Raw genomic sequence first — 22,945 nt, 5'->3', positions numbered from 1 at the left:
ACACTCGTGGAGGCTTTGAGTAAATTGTTGATGCTCATAATGCTTCAGAGTAGAAAAATGCAACATGTCTAAGACTTTTGCACAGCAGTGTATATATGGTCAAATAGGGAAACCTGGTAATCAATTAGATAAACACCACAGAATGGTGAAGCATACAAATCAACAATATAATAAACATGAGGCTTTTCCAGGTAATGCATAGAACTATGTACATATATTTTATGGCCAAATCTCCAACATCTTCAAATGTAATTTGTTATGCCCTGTTTTGCCATGTTCAGTAATATGCTTTAATTTAACTTGTTATTCTTTACAATGCTTACCCATGCTTTACCATGCTTTCACTATGCTTTATTACACTTTGCTGTTCTTTTACTATGGTATGCTTTTAAAAGGGCCGAAAGGGTTATTGTGTCTAACAAGGGATTATACGTCAGTCTAGGTCAGTGGATGCTATGAGTACGTTGCTATAGAAGAATGAAAGTATATGTAACGTTTATGAGAATATAAAATGTTGTTAAGAACTGGGAGCTAACTGGGAGCAAACTATAATCTGTCACGTGATGCTGTTGTAACAAATCACAAGACAGATTTTAAAATATATATTTATATCTACTATAGATAGCGAGATAATAAGGTTTCCTTACTATTTTATGATTTTTGCAAACATTCGGTGTGTTTTTTTGTTTCTCCAATACTATTATCATTGTATACATCAATGCTTCAGGCTTTGCACTACTTTAAACTTCTATAGAGGATACTAAGTGCCGCAATTCAGCTCCATTCAGTTCATGTGACAATATGACCGTTGACAATATGACAGTATGTTTTCGTTTTTTTTTGGTAAAATATTATTTCAAAGTTCAATCAGAAATAGAATGTGCAATTGCAAATATTTATTGTTTTAAATCTGTTTTCATTTTTTTTCTTTGCTTCATAAAAAAAAAAAAACTACTGTGAAAAAACTACTGTGAGTTACACACACATTATATATATATATATATATATATATATATATATATATATATATATATATATATATATATATATAGTAAGAAAGTGTAGTCAGGGGAGAAAACAGGACTTCACCTCCCAGAAGGACATGGGCTGAAAAGCCATAATTTAATTGTTAATTATCCCCTGCACCTGGCTATCATTGTAAATTAGAGCCAGGTGCAGGGTACTTAAGGAGAGCAGTCAGTCTGCTCAGGGCTGCTGTGTGAAGAGCCCGACTGCGTCGTTAAAAGGAAGGGGAATTTTTTTTTTTTTTTACAATTTTGGCTAAACTGTGTGTTTTTTTTGTAAGGACGGGGAAACAGCTTAGCTGTCCTGTGTTAGTCAGGGTGTTCCTGAAGTTTAGTTAGCACTCAAAAGTTGTGCTAGGTTTTTGTTTACTTTTGTTTATTTTGTGTTTAATAATAAAAGAAAATTAGCGCAACCGTGCTGCAAAATTTCAGGTTCCTGTGTTTGGGTCAATTTTTAAAGGGGAAAGAGCCCGGGAGAGCCTGTGTGGCGAGCGTCTCCCTTACAATATATATATATATATATATATATATATATATATATATATATATATAGTTTTTTTTCCTATTGTGCAATAGCCTTCATAAACAGTGAATTGTGAATTAATAAACTATGACATACAACTAAATCAAAAGGAGACCTAGTATAAATCTTTTTTTCTTTTTCTTTTTTCTTTTTTTTTTAATAAAATTGAATTGCTAGGTTGAAGCTCAGTGTTATGTTATCATAAACTCTACAGAAAGGTATACTGCTGATCCTAGAATAATGAATCAGCAAATCTATGCCAAGATGAGTGTTACATGGCCATTAAAGTGTACTGCTTGATGTCACCTTTATATTGAGAAGAGAGGCTTATGAAGTGATTTCATTATACGGGCACCTCCTCACTTCATCGTGCTCTGCCATTTTATGGTATTTTGACAATAAAAAAAGAAGATCAATGCTCATTGCTTTAACTGACAAATGACACCTTTATTTCTGAGTTATATTTGTGATTTTAAAGCTAGTTGGCCAGTTTCTTATGGTCCTGTGCCAAATCATTTCTCTGTGATGGAAATCCTTGCTTGAAGCAAATTGGATCAAGCTTGCACAGTAGTGTGTATAATAATTAGCACGCACATAACTCACACATGGCCTATGAAACTCACACATGGCCTTTAAGAAATATCTAAATTGAAGAAAATATGACAAATACCCCCATTAAACAACATATTATGCTCCTGCACAATATAAATTTAATTTGCGTAGGATTATGTTATTTTTTTTTTATAATGCTAAATCATTAATTAACATTTATTTTTACAACAAAAAGAAATACGTCATCATCATCATCATCATCAGTTGTATCATCTATGTTTGTAAATATCTCTACTTCATCATTAATGTTTCTCTGGAGGGATTAAAGAACCTGTTTGAAAGCTCTATGTACTTTTTTAATTACAATAGGAAGTGGTCTAAACCAAAATGTCAGTAAATAGTACTGTACATAACCCTGGTACTAAAGTGCCTCTACATTTATTCTGAAATGTGTGTCATCTATTAAAATAGACTGTAGTTTTAACTTGCATTCTCCTTCTAGAATGTCTTGTGACATGCTAACACGGAAAGCTGAAATAACCTCATTCATTCAAATTGCATACTGTACATACATTGCAATCAGTAGCTATGTTTCCATCAATACGATTAAAACATTTCTAGTGAACTTGCAAAATTCTGCACAAAAATATATGCAAGTCTTATAGTAAAAAAACAGCTTTCCATCAAACTAGATTCTAGCGAACAAACAGCTGTACTTAATGAGTTTTTAAAAAGTGGTTATCGCATACATTTGGTCACTTCTTGGTGCACAGCCCATGCCCTCAAGTGCCTTATTGCTTTTATAAAACATATTTATAAACATTTTATAAAAAAGGAGAAATCGATATAGTTTCTAAAGATGTAATAACATTTTGAGGTACAGTATAACCTTCCACAGAAAATAGTCCCTATGAACTAAAAATAATATAGTAAAACATTTTCATTTTTTTGTTTCAGCAAAAGCAATTTTTTTAAATAAAGACTTTAAAACAAAACTTGCTTAGATGTGTTTCAGTTAATTATTCTGATTTTAAATAACTATAAAAATAACTATAAAAATAACCTTGCTTAGTTGTATATCTGTGAGCCCTTCCTGCATATTCTAGGTAACATTTTGTTGCTAGATAATTCAATCCCATTGGCTCTAGCATATATCGAACAGTGCAAGAGTTTAATGTGCTTTGTTGGGATGAAGATTATTAATTATTAAGAAATTAATTTAAAGTCAAATTGTATGTTTTTAGAAAACCAGTCATTTAAGCATTTAATAGACCAATGTGTTTGTTTTGCGGTATTAATTTAATTTCAAATTTTTTTCTAGCACGTCAATGTTACATTTTTGTACCTGTAAAGAGAGTGAATGTGTGGGAGTAAAGGAGAAGAGAGACTGAAGAAAGGTGAGTCAGCAGGTATTTTGACAGGTGTTTTCTTTGATTTTGATACGTGGTTAGCACAGGTGCAGTGATTTGCCTTTGTTCCTAACTAGTTCCTACTCGTGACATTGTGCTGGATATTGTAACAGCTTGGAACACTGATGGACCAATCAGCATGCAGCATTCTATAGCATTTTATGACTTAGCTTAACGTTTACCAAATACGACTGATGGCGGCAACCCCACGGTCTACCCAGGGCCCAGTGGCATTTTACATGCTTTATTTCTTTTATTTTTTAACTTAGTCATGGGATCTAATCTTGATGATGTAGTAAGAATTAATGAATATCTTTTGTTCATATAAAAAAAGTCATTTTAAGGGAAAATTCTGCACCTGCAGTATACTTACTGGTGGTTACAGCACTCACTCGTTAATCACAGTATAGGTGCCGACTCGCACAGACCTTACTAGACTGGATTAGTACTGTAGTCTTGTTATATCTCATGCATTGGAGAGAATGAAGTTTACACTCCTTGGATCCAGTGAAAAAGTCAGCATAGACTGTCAGCCCTTTTGTCTTGCTTTAACAAGATCATGGCCCTGTTTTAAAGCAACTGCAGTGGCAAAGGGGATTTTAAAAATGAATTTAACTGCAACAGTTTAAAACATGAGAAACGACAGCTGTAGGAAGAGGAAGTTCAATTGAGGAGGTCTTGCTCATTTTACACTTAAAAGGTAAATTTGTTTACACATTACACATTAAAAAAAACTTACCAAACTGGACATAAACAGCTCAGACATATAATGCTGGGCCTTTAAACTAGTCTTTTATTCATTTTAGAATTGTAATTGGTGATTTTATCTTTACAGTAATGGCAATTTGGAGTAAATAGCTTTAAAAATCTAGCCCATTATCTTTTGCCTTTAAAGCAATACAATTAAACTAGTTAATTCTACTGTATAATAAATAAAGAGGACTGAAAATTGAGTTCATGAGCTGTATAAATGTGTGTGATGTAAATTAGCATGTCTCTGGAAGCATTGTTCTCGAGGTTTTTTATATGTATGTATTTTTACAGAAAATGTCTCTTTGTAAAGACATATCAAGTTAATTAAATAAACCTGGGCTTTAATGAGATTCGAATGCTATGGAGGTTTAATTTGTTAAATCTGTAAATATGTATTTCTTAACCTCAAGTTATGACTAAAACCTAAAGTACAGTACAGCTCAATTAGCACAGTCCATATAAAACACATCAAGCTGTGACACAAAGAGACTGAGAGGGAATAATGCATGGTGGTGTTACATAACATTAAAAACAGCTACAGTATGAGAAAACAATTTAGTATCATCAGCTTCTGGAGCTAGCAGGCTTCTATCAGAAAGTAAACTCACTGCTATAGTATGTCAGTGCATCAGCGGTGAATAACATTTTAAAACAATCCGCACAAGTGCAACAGTTTTAATGTTCCCTTTCCTGACTTGTGAGAAGACATGAGAAATGTCTTTAATAGGATACTGTAACTCAATTGGTCCATAGTTATTTTTTGACTGTTTTGTTTTTACATAGTAAAAGCAATGGGATAACCCAATATTATGAATAGCTGAAAATGATTACCACATGACTAGCTGACAATGGTTCTGCTTTTTATTAGTGCAGTGCGTGTTGTACATAATCAATATGCATTGAAACTATTGATCTGCATTTCAAATTTGCAAATTAGTTCTATACTTTGCATTGTGAAAGTCATAGTTTTAGTTTGCATGCCACATTTATTACTGGTACAATACAAGACTGCATAGATTTAATTAACTTGATATGTAATTAAAAGAGTAATTGCCAGTACAAATATGCATATCAATGCATCAGAATGATGCCTTCCACAAAAAAAAGAACTGCTATTCAATTTGGTACAAGTCATGTTCAGTTTTCACTTTCAAGCAATATTGAACAGTTTACAATCAAGCCATTAATCACATGCACAATCATGTATAACATAAAATGTATGTATGCATACTCATCACAATTAAAAAATACAAGCTTTTTTAGTGAGTTTGTGCACCTATTTCTGTGCAACCTGAACAACGGAAACATCATAGGCAGTAAGTGTGTGTTCTGTCATTAGGATTTTGCATTTCCTCTTTCTGCTTTGGAAATGTCTGTCAACACCATACAGTAACAAAGTACCCAGATGAAAATGAATAGCTTTTTACTGTTGCAAAAAGTGATCAATCAAAAGCTTTGCAGAGCTGCCAAAAATAGAAAATGGTACTTAATGGTTTTTGAAAGCTATAAATATAGCTTGCAACCTGGGTGCCAAAATCCACCAATTAGGGAGTAACATACAATATATATGAGATATATACTGTATATAAAGAAAGTGTCTAACCCAGGGTGCACTTTTTACTTGGCACAGTAAAAGCAAAAATCAGATCAAGGCCAAGAACCCCCCTTTCAAAGCTTCCCATAGCAAAAGCATTGCAAAGTGTAATAATGCACAGTGAAAGCATGTAAAGCATGGGTAAGCATTGTAAAGCATAGAGAGGTACTATATGATAAAGCATATTCAAAAACATGGCAAACCGGGATAAACCTCTAAATGCATAATATATAAACCAGGATAAACCTCTAAATGCATAGTATATAAACCAGGATAAACCTCTAAATGCATAATATATAAACCAGGATAAACCTCTAAATGCATAATATATAAACCAGGATAAACCTCTAAATGCATAGTATATAAACCAGGATAAACCTCTAAATACATAATATATAAACCAGGATAAACCTCTAAATACATAGTATAACCCGAGTAAAAGCATGGTGAAAGTGCAAAAATACCTTGCAAAAATATTGTGGTAAAATTTTATAAGAGCCTTTGCTCATGGCGGAGTGATTGAGTGATTAGGTTAATAGTGCCACATTTAAATATTGTTCAATTCTGGCTCAAACTCAACAAACTTTCAATAGAAATCCTGATTCATTTTTTTGATTTTTCTCCCAATTTCTTTGGAATGTCCATTTATTATTCAACCTGGCGAGACGAGGTCGAGCGCACTGGTCCTCCGAAATGATTGCCATCAGCCATCCACTTTTTTTTCGCTTTGCAAGTCCACCGTGCAGCCATCTCAGAACTTACATTGTCGGAGGTGTGTTAAGTGCATATAATTGCAGTTAACATCAGTACATTTTAACTAGAGTATGATTGCGTATTTGGAGTGTATACAATAAAGCAAACTAGGGATTAACTAGTATGGACCCACTACCACATTATTGCTGAATTTTGCTTTTGTTGTAAATCAGTCTGCAGTATTTTTAGATTAGAGTCTTTGATATTGAAGTTCACATTTACTTTTCTACTTTGATGTAGATGCCAGATATTAATATTCATGATTTAAGAATATCCTGGGAAGGAAGCATTTGATAGCAGATTTTTTTTTTCTTTTAATTGTTAAGCAATTCCTTTTTGCCACAGCATGAAGCTCAACAAATAAATACATTTCATCTCATGAGACAATGCAATATGTTTCCAAGCATCCATGCCATGTAATCCATAGTTTGGCATTGCCCTGACCAGTGGATCAAATATAATCCCAGATAATGTCTTATTCATAAATTGATTTCCTTGAATAGCCATAATCTCAGTGGGTGTTTAGAAGTAAATCACCATGACCTGAATCCACCGTTTGTTAAAATGTATGTTTGACAATACTGCAACTGAGATATTTTTCAATCAAATACAAATGTTTAACTAATATGTTGCACATATTAAGGGGCTGATGTAAGGATAGGTGTATTGCAAACAATTGCGGCTGCAAAATCCAAATTGCCTAGCGGCCAAGAAATTACTCATCAACATTCAGAATTTTCATTGACTTCTTGTCATGAATCACACAGAAGATTTGGCTGTAGATGTATTTAATTGATACCAGTGTCCTTAGTTTGTGTATATGCAGTGTGGGTTGATGTTCCTACCACCATGTAGAAAGTCCAAAATAAAACCTGACCAGGGCTCTCGAAAAGATCATTTGAAAAGATGTTTCTTCTGGGGGAAAATGTTTGTATGCAACTTTTTCAGAGCTTTTTAAAAAATTTGTCAGGATGATCTGAATTATTATTATTATTATTATTTATTTCTTAGCAGACGCCCTTATTATTATTTATTTCTTAGCAGACGCCCTTATAATTATACAATTGTAAATCGCCCTGGATAAGGACGTCTGCTAAGAAATAAATAATAATTATAATTATCCAGGGCGACTTACAATTGTTACAAGATATCACATTATTTTTACATACAATTCCATTCTTTTTTTTTACACATTCTTTTTACATACAATTACCCATTTATATAGTCGGGTTTTTACTGGAGCAATCTAGGTAAAGTACCTTGCTCAAGGGTACAGCAGCAGTATCCCCCACCTGGGATTGAACCCACAACCCTCCAGTCAAGAGTCCAGAGCCTTAACCACTACTCCACACTGCGCCCCTCTAGAATGGCTCCTATCATCTCCACTCAAGAGTATCAATTAAAGGCTCCTTCATTGCATGATGTTCTATGCATATAAATTGCAACTGGGTTACAGGGTTAAAAAAACATGTTATTCTCTGAAAGATCAATGTTGGCAGTGTCAATATGAGTTTTACACATAACATGGTTGAAAAACTTAATTGTAGAAAATAAACTACATTTTGTGTTGAATAGTATCGAATCAAGATATCACAGCAAAAATGAATTACTCGAACCAAGATATAAAAGCAAAAATGAATGACATCTGAAATCCATGACTATTTATTACATTCTATCAGTTATTAAAACTAGTGGACTAACATTGTTACTTTTGACATGCTGATTAGTTTCCAAGATCTTCTCCTGGTCAATATTTCTGAATGGAAAGTGCAGCCATTTTCCATAACAACCAAGGATGTGATCCTGAGACTTCACTCCTGAGATTGATAAACTTGCAGCTGGGCACCATGCTCAAGGTTTACATTAGATCAGAATACACATTTTACATACTATGTATCAACATGTTGATTATACCAGTGACTGGAGTTTAATTATTTTTTAATTTTCTGTGGCAAGGGGGTGATGACTTAGCTCAGCCGATCCTTAGGGGGTGTTGTTACGAAAAAGATTGTAAGTCGCTGCTAAGAAATAAATAAAAATAATAATAATAATAATAATAATAATAATAATAATAATAATAACATAACATTGAGTGTTTCTTGCCTTTTGTGAGTACTGCCATGCACTTTAGGGATGACTGACAAACTAATTTTTAAGAAGCCAATGGAAAAGGTGCTTGCATATGTTAATGTTAATGTTGGTTCTATTAATTTATTTTAAAGTATGAAATAAATGTACTTTTTTAAAATAAATATATCAAAGATTTACTACTGGAACTATTGAGTTGTCATTACATTGACAAACTGATTTTAAAGTGGCAAAAATTCCCATTTTTTAAAAATAATTGTTCTATTGCCTAATATACTCAGAAAGCATAGTAAATTATTAAATTAAACTAAATTATTCTGTCAACTAGCCAATAAAGTGGAGGTAACTAATTGAGTTACATACCATAAAACATTAACATAGGCCCCCCCCCCCCCCCCATATATATATATATATATATTGTAACATAGCAGGGAGGGGGTTAAAATCCTCCCTGCGTAAGACATTTTTCGCGGGCACATTATTGTTAGTTTTGTTAATTGTTTTGTTTGGTTTAATTTGGTAATTGTTTTATTGTTTAATTATCCCCTGCACCTGGGTAGTAATTGTAAATTAGGACCAGTAAAGCAGTTAGTTTGCTCAGGGCTGCTGAGGAGAAGGAGGCAGAAAGGGGTGCTCTGCTTCCAAGCAGTCGTGTAAGTTTGAAGAAGAGTGTGTTTTTGCGTTTGGCAGGTAAACGGCTTAGCCGTCCTGCCCGATAGTGAGGTTCCCGTGTGTCTAGTTAGTGCTCGTATATAGCTCGGAGTTTATTTTGTGTTTTGATTTTGTGTTTGTTTTTGTGTTTATTAAAAAAAAAATAGCGCGTCAGCGCTGTAAAAAACAGTTTCTGGAGTCCTGGGTCTATTTTTAAAGGGGCAAGAACCATGTGTGGTGCCGGCTAGTTCACAATATATATACTGTATTGTCAACATAGTATTACCATTTAAACAGAACACTAATTAATAATGATTACCATTTAAACAGAACAAAATAATTACTTATACAGGAATTCTTGTAGTTTTCCTCCTTCAAATGATGTGAGTATATTAAAAACACAGCTGTGAGTGGGTGTTTACTGCCAGTTAAAACGGCTTTTAACCAATCAAATCACCTGTCAGACCGATTAGATTTATAATACAAAGTAACAAGTGAGATTGAATATCATTTGAATGGAGATCTTTTTCATCCAGAGAATGAAACAATATAGTTACAACTGGGTGCTTAAAAGATGTGCAGAATCACCTGCCTGTGAACACAATGATTTAAAAACAGCTTGTTTTTGACAAATGAAACCAATTGAATTTTCTATGACTCAATGCAACATTGCTTGTCTTTTTAATTAAGACATTTCAATATATAGAGTTCCCTAAGTATGTATTAATAATGCATTTGCTTTAGTTTTTAGCAGTTCGACTCACCCATGTCCAAAAGCATAAAAAGAAATGAAAAGAAATAATAAAGGTCACAGATATTTCTTTTCTTAGTCCAGTCTATGACCCACCTCTCATCTCTTATTATTACTACTCCTGTGCTCCATTATATACCTGCCATGACATTCTGTTTTCTTTGAACGGCATCCAGCATGATCCACACCAACTCCAACCCTCCCTCATATGTCACCTATTGACGCAGCCCAAAGCAACCCCAATCAGAAACTCATACATTTAGGCAGGATTCCTACCTCATTTTAGTAGGATTGGACTAATCTCAAGCTTATACAAACACTAACAACCAAACTGCCCAGCTATTTAGCATCATAGCAGGCACCCTTTGTGATAAGTTTATAACAGTCCAACACAGGCAAGTGAAAACAACAACCAATTTACCAGAATATTGTGTGTGTTTCAGCTTGGTTATGATTGTTTGTCACAACACAGGATTTTATTTTTTTTAATGTATTATGCACCGTAACATATTTTCCAAACCGTGTGGTAGTGACAGTATTAATTCAAAATCTATATTAAGTCTTCTTTTTTTGACAGAAAGTAATCTTCTCTCGTGTATACTGTAAATTGGACTGTGTCTTATGTGCAGCCTAACTAGCAATTTAGGTAGTGTGCAAAGCCCTGAAGAAACACTATAGAGGACGTTATTGTAATACTCGTGTGCTGTTATGACAGCTTGCCACATAATCAATATGTGTTCTGATTAAATTCACACATTGTATACAATACAGATATACAGAAAGCCACATGATATAGGTATCTGGATCAAGAACACCATTTTACTTTAATTGCTACTGTTAATTTAGTGATTTTGACAATTAATGGAGGCCATTACTTGAGCGTCAGCACATTAATTTTCCCCTTTAACTCATATTAATAAGTTGACACTATAGGCTGGAAAATGGATGGACATTTATGAGACCATACTGTATTATCAATTTTTGATAAAATACTGTTAACTGAATGAATACATAATTATTTATTTATTAGTTAGCAGATGCCCTTATCCAGGGCGACTTACAATTGTTACAAGATATCACATTATTTTTACAATTACATTATTTTTACATACAATTACCCATTTATACAGTTGGGTTTTTACTGGAGCATTCTAGGTGAAGTACCTTGCTCAAGGGTACAACAGCAGTGTCCCCCACTGGGGATTGAACCCACGTCCGGTCAAGAGTCCAGAGCCCTAACCACTACTCCACACTGCTGCCCGTCATCTAAAACCCAGCACAATCTACTTTCATAATAATAATAATAATACCATTGTATACTGTACATAAACTAATCATAGAGTAATCTTGCTCTGTAAAAAATGTAGAATAGGAATGATTTTTGGAGTGTATATTAGTAAGGGGAGACAAAACATAAGAACATAAGAAAGTTTACAAACGAGAGGAGGCCATTTGGCCCATCTTGCTCGTTTGGTTGTTAGTAGCATATTGATCCCAGAATCTCATCAAGCAGCTTCTTGAAGGATCCCAGGGTGTCAGCTTCAACAACATTACTGGGGAGTTGGTTCCAGACCCTCACAATTCTCTGTGTAAAAAGTGCCTCCTATTTTCTGTTCTGAATGCCCCTTTATCTAATCTCCATTTGTGACCCCTGGTCTTTGTTTCTTTTTTCAGGTCGAAAAAGTCCCTTGGGTTGACATTGTCAATACCTTTTAGAATTTGGAATGCTTGTATCAGATCACCGCGTAGTCTTCTTTGTTCAAGACTGAATAGATTCAATTCTTTTAGCCTGTCTGCATACGACATGCCTTTTAAACCCGGGATAATTCTGGTTGCTCTTCTTTGCACTTTTTCTAGAGCAGCAATATCCTTTTTGTAACGAGGTTATCAGAACTGAGCACAATATTCTAGATGGGGTCTTACTAATGCATTGTAAAGTTTTAACATTACTTCCCTTGATTTAAAGATGTCTGACTCGGTAGTCACAAGACATTTTGGAAAACAGAACAGCGTAACCTACTAACACCTCATTTGCTTACTTAAAGCTTATTTGCTTATGTAATTATTCAATGTTTATTAAACTATTGATTGACTATTCTGTACTTACAGTGGCTCCCATGAGGTTTTTCTTGGTACTGCGTCAAATCAAGTGGTAAATTGAGGCAGCTCAAACTCCATCGTGGAGATCCTGCGGTGCTGCTTGAAGTGTAAAATCAATACTTTCTTTTTACAGCAGAGTGCGGCAGAGAGCTTTTAAGGACTATGTGCATTCATAAAATAATACTTAGTAGTATTTTTTTTTTTTTAACTGATACATATATTTTTTAGTAATCATTAAATGGCTTGCTAGATTTGTTTAATTTCACCCCTCTTGCCTACTGTATTAATAATTAATGTAATATATATTTTAAGCGATTTATAGGATTCGTTTTTTTTGTGTGGTTTAAAATTGTGTAACTGTTATAAAATGTGTATTAAGAAGAAAAAAACAAGTTCCTGCTTGGGTTAAATGTATGTTTATAAATGCTCAGTGGCTTCTAATCAAGTTGAGTGCATTTCTTGTGCACTCTTTTGCTGTGTCAGGCCTGCATCATCAGGACTATAATGCATTCTGCGGGTCTTTGGGTCAGCCATTGGTGCAACATGTTGATGTACAGTATGTCATGGTCATCAATGTTTTTGTGGCGGAGGATGTTATGGGCATACTTGTGGCACTGTATACTTAGTCCATTCCTTTTACTAAAATCCCATAGACTCCCATGTCACAATATATTCACTCACACAACTTTATGGCCAGTGTTGTTTTGCATGTATGTCCTTCTGATCACCTCTGTGTTCTAATAAAAAAAAAGGATAATGGAAACTTTATCTTTTTTCTTATAAAGGATTAATCAGATAGCATCTGCCAATGCCTCAGTGTTCTGACCTCAGTTTTTTTTTTTTTAATTAATTAGCATGGTAGAAAGAGCCTGTTATAACATCAGAAGAAGCCAACTGATACACAATCCAGTGTTGACACTGATTTCCATAACACATATAAAATAAACTACTGCTTTAATGTTTATTTAGACATATATTATCCATCTGAGAATTTCATTCACATCTTTTTTTTTTTTGCATTCTATTATAACAAAATATTAAAATGTTTTCTGCAACATACAAGATTTGGCCATGTATTGTAAATCATTATTGCCATACAAAATACACTTACAATCTCGCAGTGATAGCTGTACACTATTTAAACCACACTAGTATACAGAAAAAAGGCAAAAAAGACAGGTACATTACACATCAGCAATTTATTTAGAACTAAAGTGGCATTTGTTGTACCACAAACCCTATATTAAAGGTGTCAGCAATACTGAGAAAGACAGGGCCTACCTTGATTAGGTTACATGTCATTTTTGGATGAAATCCCCCAGTGCCTCTAGTGTTTTGAAGCATCCCTCTAACCTCAGGTTAGCAGAGCTGCCAGTGAATCTCCATGGAAACCCCAGCTAGCTCATTCAAGAGGGAACTCCAGTCTGCGTGTGGGTGGAAATGCACTGGCTTTCAGAAAGCTCACAACACAATTAAGGTCAATGTGGAGACATTTATTTTTTTCTTTTTTAAAAAGAAAGAAAAGAGGGAGGATTTTTTTTTTTGTTGAAGCGTTTTGCAAAGTAACTAAAACCGCATAATTTTAATCAGTGGTGCACCTTTCCCTCTAGAGAGTTCAGTAAATACTTAAACAACCTTTTATGTATTGATCAGTCTCCATAAGAGCACACTCATAATAAATCATTTTTATGAGATACTTAAGTCTATATTTTTTATTCACTGAGAACCCTAGACTAGTAATGCAACCATTCCCTCCGACTGAATAACTCTCCCCTACAGTATAGGCTATCCTCATGTATCATCATATAACTAGCATTTGAGTAAGCAATCAGATCTGAAATACATTATTATTAGATTACTTTAACATACAAATACAGTCGTAGTTAAAGGTTGAGGTTATTTATTTTTATTTCACTGATACTTTATATCCTAGCATGGAACTTTCACTATATGAAGCATCTTGTCATGTCACAGCCACATCTATACAAAAAATTGAAGCTATTTGAGGGCAGGTCCATCATTTTCCACAAAATCTACCCATTGGGTCACAATGAGAAAAGAAGATTGCATACAAATTATACCTTAGTGAGGCTGTGGGTTTATTGAATCAGTCTACAGCAAATATAAGCACACATGCAAGGATACGTGCAAAGTGATTTGCGGCTACAAAACACCCATATTGCTGCCAAAAAAAAGTTTAGCTGGCGTAAATTGGGACTAGCGGCCACTAAAAATGCAGCGCTGTAAAGAATGTTTTTCACCTGGCGTTCTGCACCCGCTATCAAATGAGCACTTTGCCATCATTAGTCCATTTAAATGATATTGCAATGTATTCAAATGAAGAAAAGAGCATGGAATTGGGCGGGGATCTGGAAAACTAAGCGGGTGCAAACATTATGAGATGTAAGCATTTTGCCTTGTACTTGAACAATTGCTGATCCTTCAAAAACTTTGCACCCCCTCTGACAAGGTGCAAACCATTGCAGAAGCAAGTCATTAAGAGCTGTATAAAACCACACACCTTCAGAGCTGTCGTTAGCCTCAAGATGGCCACTGCCTGATGCAGCGACGCTTGGCTCTTGTTGAGAACAAGCAGGAAAACCTTCGGAGGAGAAGGGCAAGACTGAGAATACCCTGCATATTCAAACCCAGGATCCGTTTGTTTGGGATGGATTGTATTCTCCGCTTGCCTCTCCAGCGCTGTCAGCTGTGATGTGGATGGCAGCCCTCCTCCTGTTCCTGTTGCATGCCTGTGCTACGTTGCGTGTTTCACTTTTGTTCACCGCCATAGGTCCTGCCACCTTTTCATTGCCTGGTGTAAAATAATTTCCTGGCCGCTAGGCAATTTGGATTTTGCAGCCGCAATTGTTTGCACTATGCCTATCCTTACATCAGCCCCATAGTGTTTTATAATGGGGGTGCAACATTCTCACCACCAACTTTTTTCAAGAGAAGTACTTTAAAAAAATAATAACATACAATTAATAATGAAGCACAAACAATTGTGGTTGAAAAATAATATGTTGCAAGTTTTTTTATTTTTTTCTGTTCCAGATTTGGAGCCTTAGTCTGTAGCTGTTAGACATTTAAGAAATGACCAATACAGTTCATGAAACCATGTTGGCAATGAGTGAAAAACAAAAATCACTGTACTGCACAAAGTGCTTTGTTCACTAAAAGAACTAATTTATATCACTCATTGAATCAGCCCATTTCAAAAAAAGCAATTTCAGCTCGGGTTCAGGCAGATAACTAAAACTTGCCAAGATGAATGGTAATTCCCTGATGCAAGGTTTTCATACCATTGCACATGAAATGATGTGTGAAATACCAGCTCTTTGATTGTGAAGCGAGTAGCATGCTCTGAGGAAAGAGCTTACATTCCTGGAATGACATCTAACAACACGAGAAATGTAACACCTAACCCTACTGTCCACATTTTGACACTGAACACAATAGAAAGAAGAACATTTAAGGAAAGCAATATGATACAGTACAAATAAGGTACAATGAAAATACAATGTGTTTGAAGCAGCCTGCGTATCCTATATCAATTGTTATTCATAACGCTAAGCTCATGCATGGTGGTAGAATCCATTGATCATAAATATTGTCATTGTAGAGCTCACAGTAGATGCCGCTACCGTTTGTAACCACAGTGATGATTGTATATAGTTGTATATAGTTTTGTGACGATGTAAAAAAAAAACATAATCTGTTGTACAATAATTTGTTTAGAAGTTGATATAGATATATAGATAGATGCAATTTTTAAAAAGAGTGAGAAGGGAGGGCGGCAAAATTTCATTTGACTAGGGTGGCAAAAATCCTTGCGCCGGCCTTGGGTGTTCTTATTTGTTTATTCGCTCCTGCAGCCTTCAGGACCAGCACTGCTATAAACGTAATGAAATGTAAAGCCATGTTTCATAACACGTGTTATAAGCACCTATATCAAAACATTACGATAGGATAGACAACAAGTAAGAAATGCATTTAGAAGAAAATGCAAATAGATAAACGGCCCTTAAAATTCACCACAAAATGTTAAATATGATACCAGTATTTATTTATTGGAATTAAATTCAGAACAAATGACCCCCCCCCCCAACATTTGCTAATTTTAAAAGCACCATTATAAAAGAAGTTTAATTGATAATTACATAGCTCTTAGAACGCGTTAAAATATATATAAAGAAACACAAAATCTAATTATTATTTTTTTTGTTTAAAATAGCATACAAGCCTGAAGAATTTTCATTTTGCTAACTATATAGATGGAAACACGAGTTTGTGTCTTTTTGAATATGGTTCAAGCCATTAAGTCATTGCATCCGTGTTTGTGTTGCGATTTTCAATCCATGCTTTTTTACAGCACCAATCAATGATTATGAGAAAACGCCACACATGAACTTAATTAAAAGTTATACTGTACTTTTTTTCAGCTCGCAAACGTTGAATGTGTTTAGTTAGCTTAGACTCCGACTATTAAGACTGTGTTTGTTAACATTTATGTATTTAACTAAATCTGGACTTTTTTTTGTTAAATCTCGGAAAAAAATACGCAATTTACATTAATACATGACTTTTTTTTTTTTACACTTATTGGCACTGTTCACTGCAATTTCACTGACACGCTCGCCACTTCAAAAATAATTTCTCCGGTTCTACAAGTCCTACCTAGAGTAATCGTCAACGGCTCATTTGAAAGGTAAAAACTTGGCCTAATTAGCAGTCATTTATTTATTTAAAATGTTCTATCTTTTTTTTTTTTTTTTTAACAGAACTGCCTCTTTAGTCGTGCCCCCCTTAGTGACACTCCACGCCCCCAAGTTTGCGCACCACTGTTTTAGAGGACAGAGGAGGGAGTTACAGAGGAGGGAGGAGGGAGTTACAGAGGAGAGGAGAGAGTTACCGAGGAGGGAGGAGGGAGTTACAGAGGAGGGAGGAGGGAGTTACAGAGGAGAGAGGAGAGAGTTACCGAGGAGGGAGTTACAGAGGAGGGAGTTTCAGAGGAGGGAGGAGGGAGTTTCAGAGGACAGAGGAGGGAGTTTCAGAGGAGAGAGGAGAGAGTCACAGAGGAGGGAGGAGGGAGTTTCACAGGTGGGAGGAGGGAGTTAGGGAAGAGGAAGTTTCAGAGGAGGGAGTTACAGAAGAGGGAGGAGTGAGCACATAATGACTCATTTTTGCTTTATGTACGAAGATGTCCTACTATGGACACCGTCGGTCAGATTATCCCTGCCTGGGTAGTTTATTGAATCAATCATCCTGGAGGCCCACCAAGTCTGCTATTTATCGCGGAGCCCAGGGGGGCGTGCTCCACAGTTTGAAAACCTCTGCCCTAAAGGGATCACTTATTGGCCAAGGCTGTCAGTAAAGCGATAAGATTAAAGTATTGGCGCTGTGCAATGAGGCAGAAAAGAGAAAAGAGGGAGGGCTTGTTTTAAGCACGTATAAATCTGCTTTTTATGATCATCACATTGCTTTGGTTTTTGGAAGTGCCTAAGGTAAACATAAATGGAATGCTAAGGAAAGCTTTAAAATCCCCTCCCTCTCTGTTTGGCAATAAACAGCACTTCAGAATAGTGAGAATTTTCACAACAATATTAAATAAAATGTAATCCATTTTAATTTTGGAAGTGCTATCCATAGAGCAACTTTAAAGAATATGCCAATAAAGGATTTATCTTGCTATGAATAATACATGATCAATGTCTTAGTTAAATGTTATATATATATATATATATATATATATATATATATATATATATATATATATATATATATTGTATATATATATAATGTGTATATATATATATATATATATATATATATATATATATATATATATATAGTCTATGTTAATTATATACTTTCCAAGAATGTGTTTTACCCAAGAAAACAGTTAACTGAATCGGGCCCTTTAGAGCCAGAAGATGAAGTTTGATTTCCAGTCCATTTCCTGACTGGAGTAACTTGACCTCTTTGTCCCTCTCAACTGTATAGCTGTGTTCAAGGTGGATCAAACTGGAGGTGAGATGTTCCATAGCTGGTCTATCCTGTGTAAATGCCTTCTAAATAAAGAGCTGTGAATTCCTAACTTTGCTCCATTGATATTACCATACGACAGTTAAAAGGGCTATACAGTAGTAATTGTTTCTGCTTATTGCTCATACAGGCTATTTATTAATGAGTTTCTGAATGATTAATTACTTTCAGACAGGGCGGGGGTTACATGCAGAATTGAGTTATGGGTAATTGATAATTGATTGTGGGGTTTGCTATCCACTACTTGTCTGTAGATAAAATAAATAGCTTTTTAATAGCTTTGCTACTAAAGACAGATTTCTAAATTTAGGTCAGTGATAAATTAAGTGTGACTTCTGAAATGAAAGTAATGCCTAAAACATTTAAATACATTTACCACCATATCGTGGTAAATCTGCTTCAATTACTAAAAACAATCCTGATAAACTAGAAGTGCAAAAGAATGAGATAATATTGACGTAAGTGCAGATTTGCAATTGTCTACATTGGCTCTGCTCTCTGTTTTTATAAAGAAGGCTGTGCTGTCCAAGCTCAAAAAAGAAATACATAAAATAAATGAATAAATAAATAGCATGACCAAGTTCGGACCTGAGTTGTGCAGCTCTATGAACAACTACAACAAAGACTAACAGGTGTGGCTTTTAAATTGTTAAATTCTTTCCCTGTGGAAAAAAATGATCTCTGCAGCCTCATTGAGGGGGTGTTCCTGGTGATACTTATGATAACCCTATTCCCATTCTTCATTAAAGGAATCTCCTTGGCTTGATTAAATGCGATGCCAGGTTTTAAATTAACATCCAGTAAGGGCCATTGCACATGGTGCAGCAGATTGTTTGCATTCTCTGAAGTATAGTTCAAGTATAGAACACTGCTCACAAAAGAGAGAAACGTTAATGCACTGTTTCACATTTTGTCTGGTAAGAGGGGAAACCAAGTGAGAGATGCAGTACCAGGTCAGATGTACTTCTCCATTCCCCATGCGTTTGATATAAACATACTGTTTGACTTTTATTTTTGCTATGGCACCTGAGGCACCTGAATTTCAAACTTATTTGTGTTTACATAATGATAAGAATTGATTTGTTTTGTTTATCAAAAGTTATCAATACCATAAATGTTCTATATTAAATTTGTGTATTATCAATAGTGTAGCGTGCACGGGGGAAGGCAGCAGCAGGGCTGGTAGGTGACGTAATCACACACAAAGACATAAGCCCGATATACTCTCCTTGCAAGGGAGCCGACTCTTTTGTACAGCGGCATCGGTGCTATGGTTTAGTACGAGAGGTCCCAGGTTCGCGCCCGCCCTCTGCCTGTGCGTGGATTGCACCTGCCTGCGGAAACCAGGATCGCTACAATATGTAGTGATGCAATTATGAATGCAATCTGTATATAATAAAAGCAATTAAGTTAAGATCCAAACAAAAGTATCTAGTAAAAAAAGGCAAATCGACTTAAGAAACCAATCAAGTACCGTAATAGTATGTTTCTTCAACCATTGACTGCTATATTGTAGTAGATCCCAGGTGGGTACGAAACATAATGCCTGCAATTCAAGAGTAAAATAAAGTAGAATATTTTACAAGAGACATGATAACAATGTATGCTATCTAATTAATCGTGTTAAAAAGGAAATGCACAGGCAGAGCATTTATTAATGTGTGTAATGTTATTATCGTTCAATTTGGTTCATAAATGAATTTATAGTGTTATTTAGAATGCTGTTTTGGCTATTTATATAATTATATTAACCACAGCAGGTAAAAAAAAATCATGTTGTTTTTTAGTTGATTAACCTTCATCAAAGCAATGTGCACCAATACTTATTCTTGTACATTCATCAAATAGACACACTAAGTGCACATAAGACATTTGTTAACTGAAAATACTGTTCTTCATAGCAATTACTGAATTTAGTGCATCAGGGTAGACCCTTGGAGTCTGCAGTACAGTATAATGCTAGTTTTATTTGATTTGTAGTGCATTCACTTATAATTCTATTAGAAAGTACATCTATGTCATCTAACTTGATGGATAAGACTGTTAGCATTCTCTCATGTTACCTTAAACAGTGGCCATGACTCTGACTCAGTAGTTGCTCTTGATGAGAACATTTCTTGCCAGTGTCTGAAAAACGATTTGATTAATGAGTCGTTATCCACATACTAATTTAAAATAGTAGGCCACAGTGTATGATATCTGGGGCTACTGCAATCAGTGTATCAATTAAAATGTTTCAATTCACAAACATTGTATTCTGCATGATGATTTAGTATCACTGGGGGGGGGGGGTCCTCACTGCTTTCCCTGGAGAGGCTATATAAATATTTAGTGAGCTCCTGAGTGGCTCTGGATTAACTGGGTTTAGATCAGGCAGAGCACAGATGGCTCTATCGATTGGTGAAGATCCAGGGACACCATGAAAATGAATCATGTTATCTGGCTTTTTTTCCCCCCTGAAAAGGTTAGAGTGTGTCCTACATGTAACTGTTAAGAAATAATAGTTCAGAACCTTACCTGACTAAAACCAGAAAAAGTGAACATATTATCCCTGTTTTGGCCTCTTTACACTGGCCAAAAGTTGCTCAAAAACTGACGAAATTCGGTAGGATGGTAGATTCTTATGGGAAGTTGGTAAATGTTAATTGAACATATGTCGTAGGTCACATGGTTTGGCCACCATATTGGATTGAAAAAAAAAACATTTTGCCTAAATGTAAAAATTCATCTTTCGAAAGCCACTTATTGCAGAGTGCTGAAAGTTGGTAAACTTATTGAGGGATAGTCCAAGATTAACTGGTGTTCGTAAGAAGCTTTGTGGTATGGCGGCCATGCTGCATGACGTCAAAATCACCTGGTACAGACGTCTTAATCACAAACTACAAAGATCTTTTCCCAAACCTAGTCCGATTGAACCAAAAATTGGCACACATGATCCTAGTATAGTTATCGTTAAGATTTGGCCAAGGGAAGCTGCTACAATAAAAAACATGGTGGCCACATTGGATGACATCATCAACATACAAAACTGGATAATAACCCCGGAGACAGTGCAGATAGGGTCATGGTTACTATGGAACACATATAGAAACACACGTGTGCTCTATAAAGTAATGTCATTGCCCATGACCTTTGACCTCTCCTAAAGGTCAAATGTAAAACTGGCTTATAACTCATTATAGAGTGCAGATAGAGTTATGGTTACTATGGAACACATATAGTAACCCATGTATGCTCTATAAATAAGTCATTGCACAAGTGTTTGGTACTGTTACTGGTACTAGTATTGGAAGCCATAAAGTTGCTGGAAACTCTAGTTATTATTATTATTCTTCCATCAACTTTAAACTGCTTCTGTTCGAAAACGGTGTAACCAATTAACATGAAACTTGATAGGTATCATCCTGTGTAGATTACAGTTCAGATGCATACTCCTGCTTTCAATCAAGATGGCGGCCTGGCGCATTTTTTTGAAATTCTTCTTCTTGGGAACCGGTGAATCGATTGATCTGACACTTTGCATATGTCATCAGCAACCAAACCCGCTTCAAGTTTATGAAGAAGTTGCTGCAATAAATTTTACTATCAAAATGGCTGCCACCAAATTTACCAAAATGTGCCCAAACTTCTTCTGTTTGCAAACCGTTTAACCTAACTTGGTAGGCGTCATCCTGGGGACAATGGAATTCAAATATGGTAAAATGGTGTTCTTTTGTAAAACAAGATGGCGACCAGATCTACATTTTCTTCTTAAATTTAAAACTGCTTCAATTGAAAAATTGTTTAATTTATTAACTCCAAAGTTGACAATAATTTCTGTGTCCATATAATTGACTTTTTCAAAAATGGTGTTTGTGCATAAACCAATATGGCCACATGACGCATTTCTTTAAAAACCTTTAAAAATCTTTGGTCAAATATAAAACTAGCTAGAAAGTGCAGATAGGTTAACGGTTACTGTGGAACACATATAAGAAACCAAATGTGCTCTATCCAAAAATGACATTGCATGTGACCTTTGACCTCTCCTTAAGTTAAAATGTAAAACTAGCTTACAACTCCTTACAGAGTGTATATACTGTAGGTTAATGGTTACTATAAATCCCAGATAGGAGTCCATATACAGTATGCTCTATCCAAAAATTACCTTACCTGTGACCTTTGACCTCCCCTTAAGGTTAAATGTAAAATTAGCTTATAACTCCTTACAGTGTGTAGATAGGGTCATGGTTACTATGGTGTTTAAAGTTATAAAGCATCGTGATATAATGAACTAATGCAGTATTTTGAATTGAAACTGCTCCAACTGATCTGTTGCTGACACTTGTGCTGCAATGCTACAGCTTGCCAAAATTTTCAACTGGTACTGAGCTTGGAAGCCGTAAAACTGCCTGGCAGTTCTAGTTCTAGATGTTTTTACCGTAACAGAGACATTTACGTTTTTCTATTAATAACCTCCTGCTCTGCTATTATCATTTTACTCCAATATGGCAGCACTAGGCTTCACAATCCACAGTTTACAAACTGTTGCAAAAGTGGCAGGGAGATTCTCCTACATCCCCCTTAAAGTGAAGAGCGGTTAAAAGCAGCAGGTTCTTCAACAGATGAAAACATATCTTTGTGTCACACTAGAACTAAAGCATTAATGTGATAGGACATTCTGTAGAAATGTAAATATCTATAGCCATACTATGGAAGTCA

Source organism: Acipenser ruthenus, chromosome 2, assembly GCF_902713425.1.
Source record: "Acipenser ruthenus chromosome 2, fAciRut3.2 maternal haplotype, whole genome shotgun sequence".
NCBI lineage: Eukaryota > Metazoa > Chordata > Actinopteri > Acipenseriformes > Acipenseridae > Acipenser > Acipenser ruthenus.
This window is presented reverse-complemented; position numbering follows the sequence as displayed.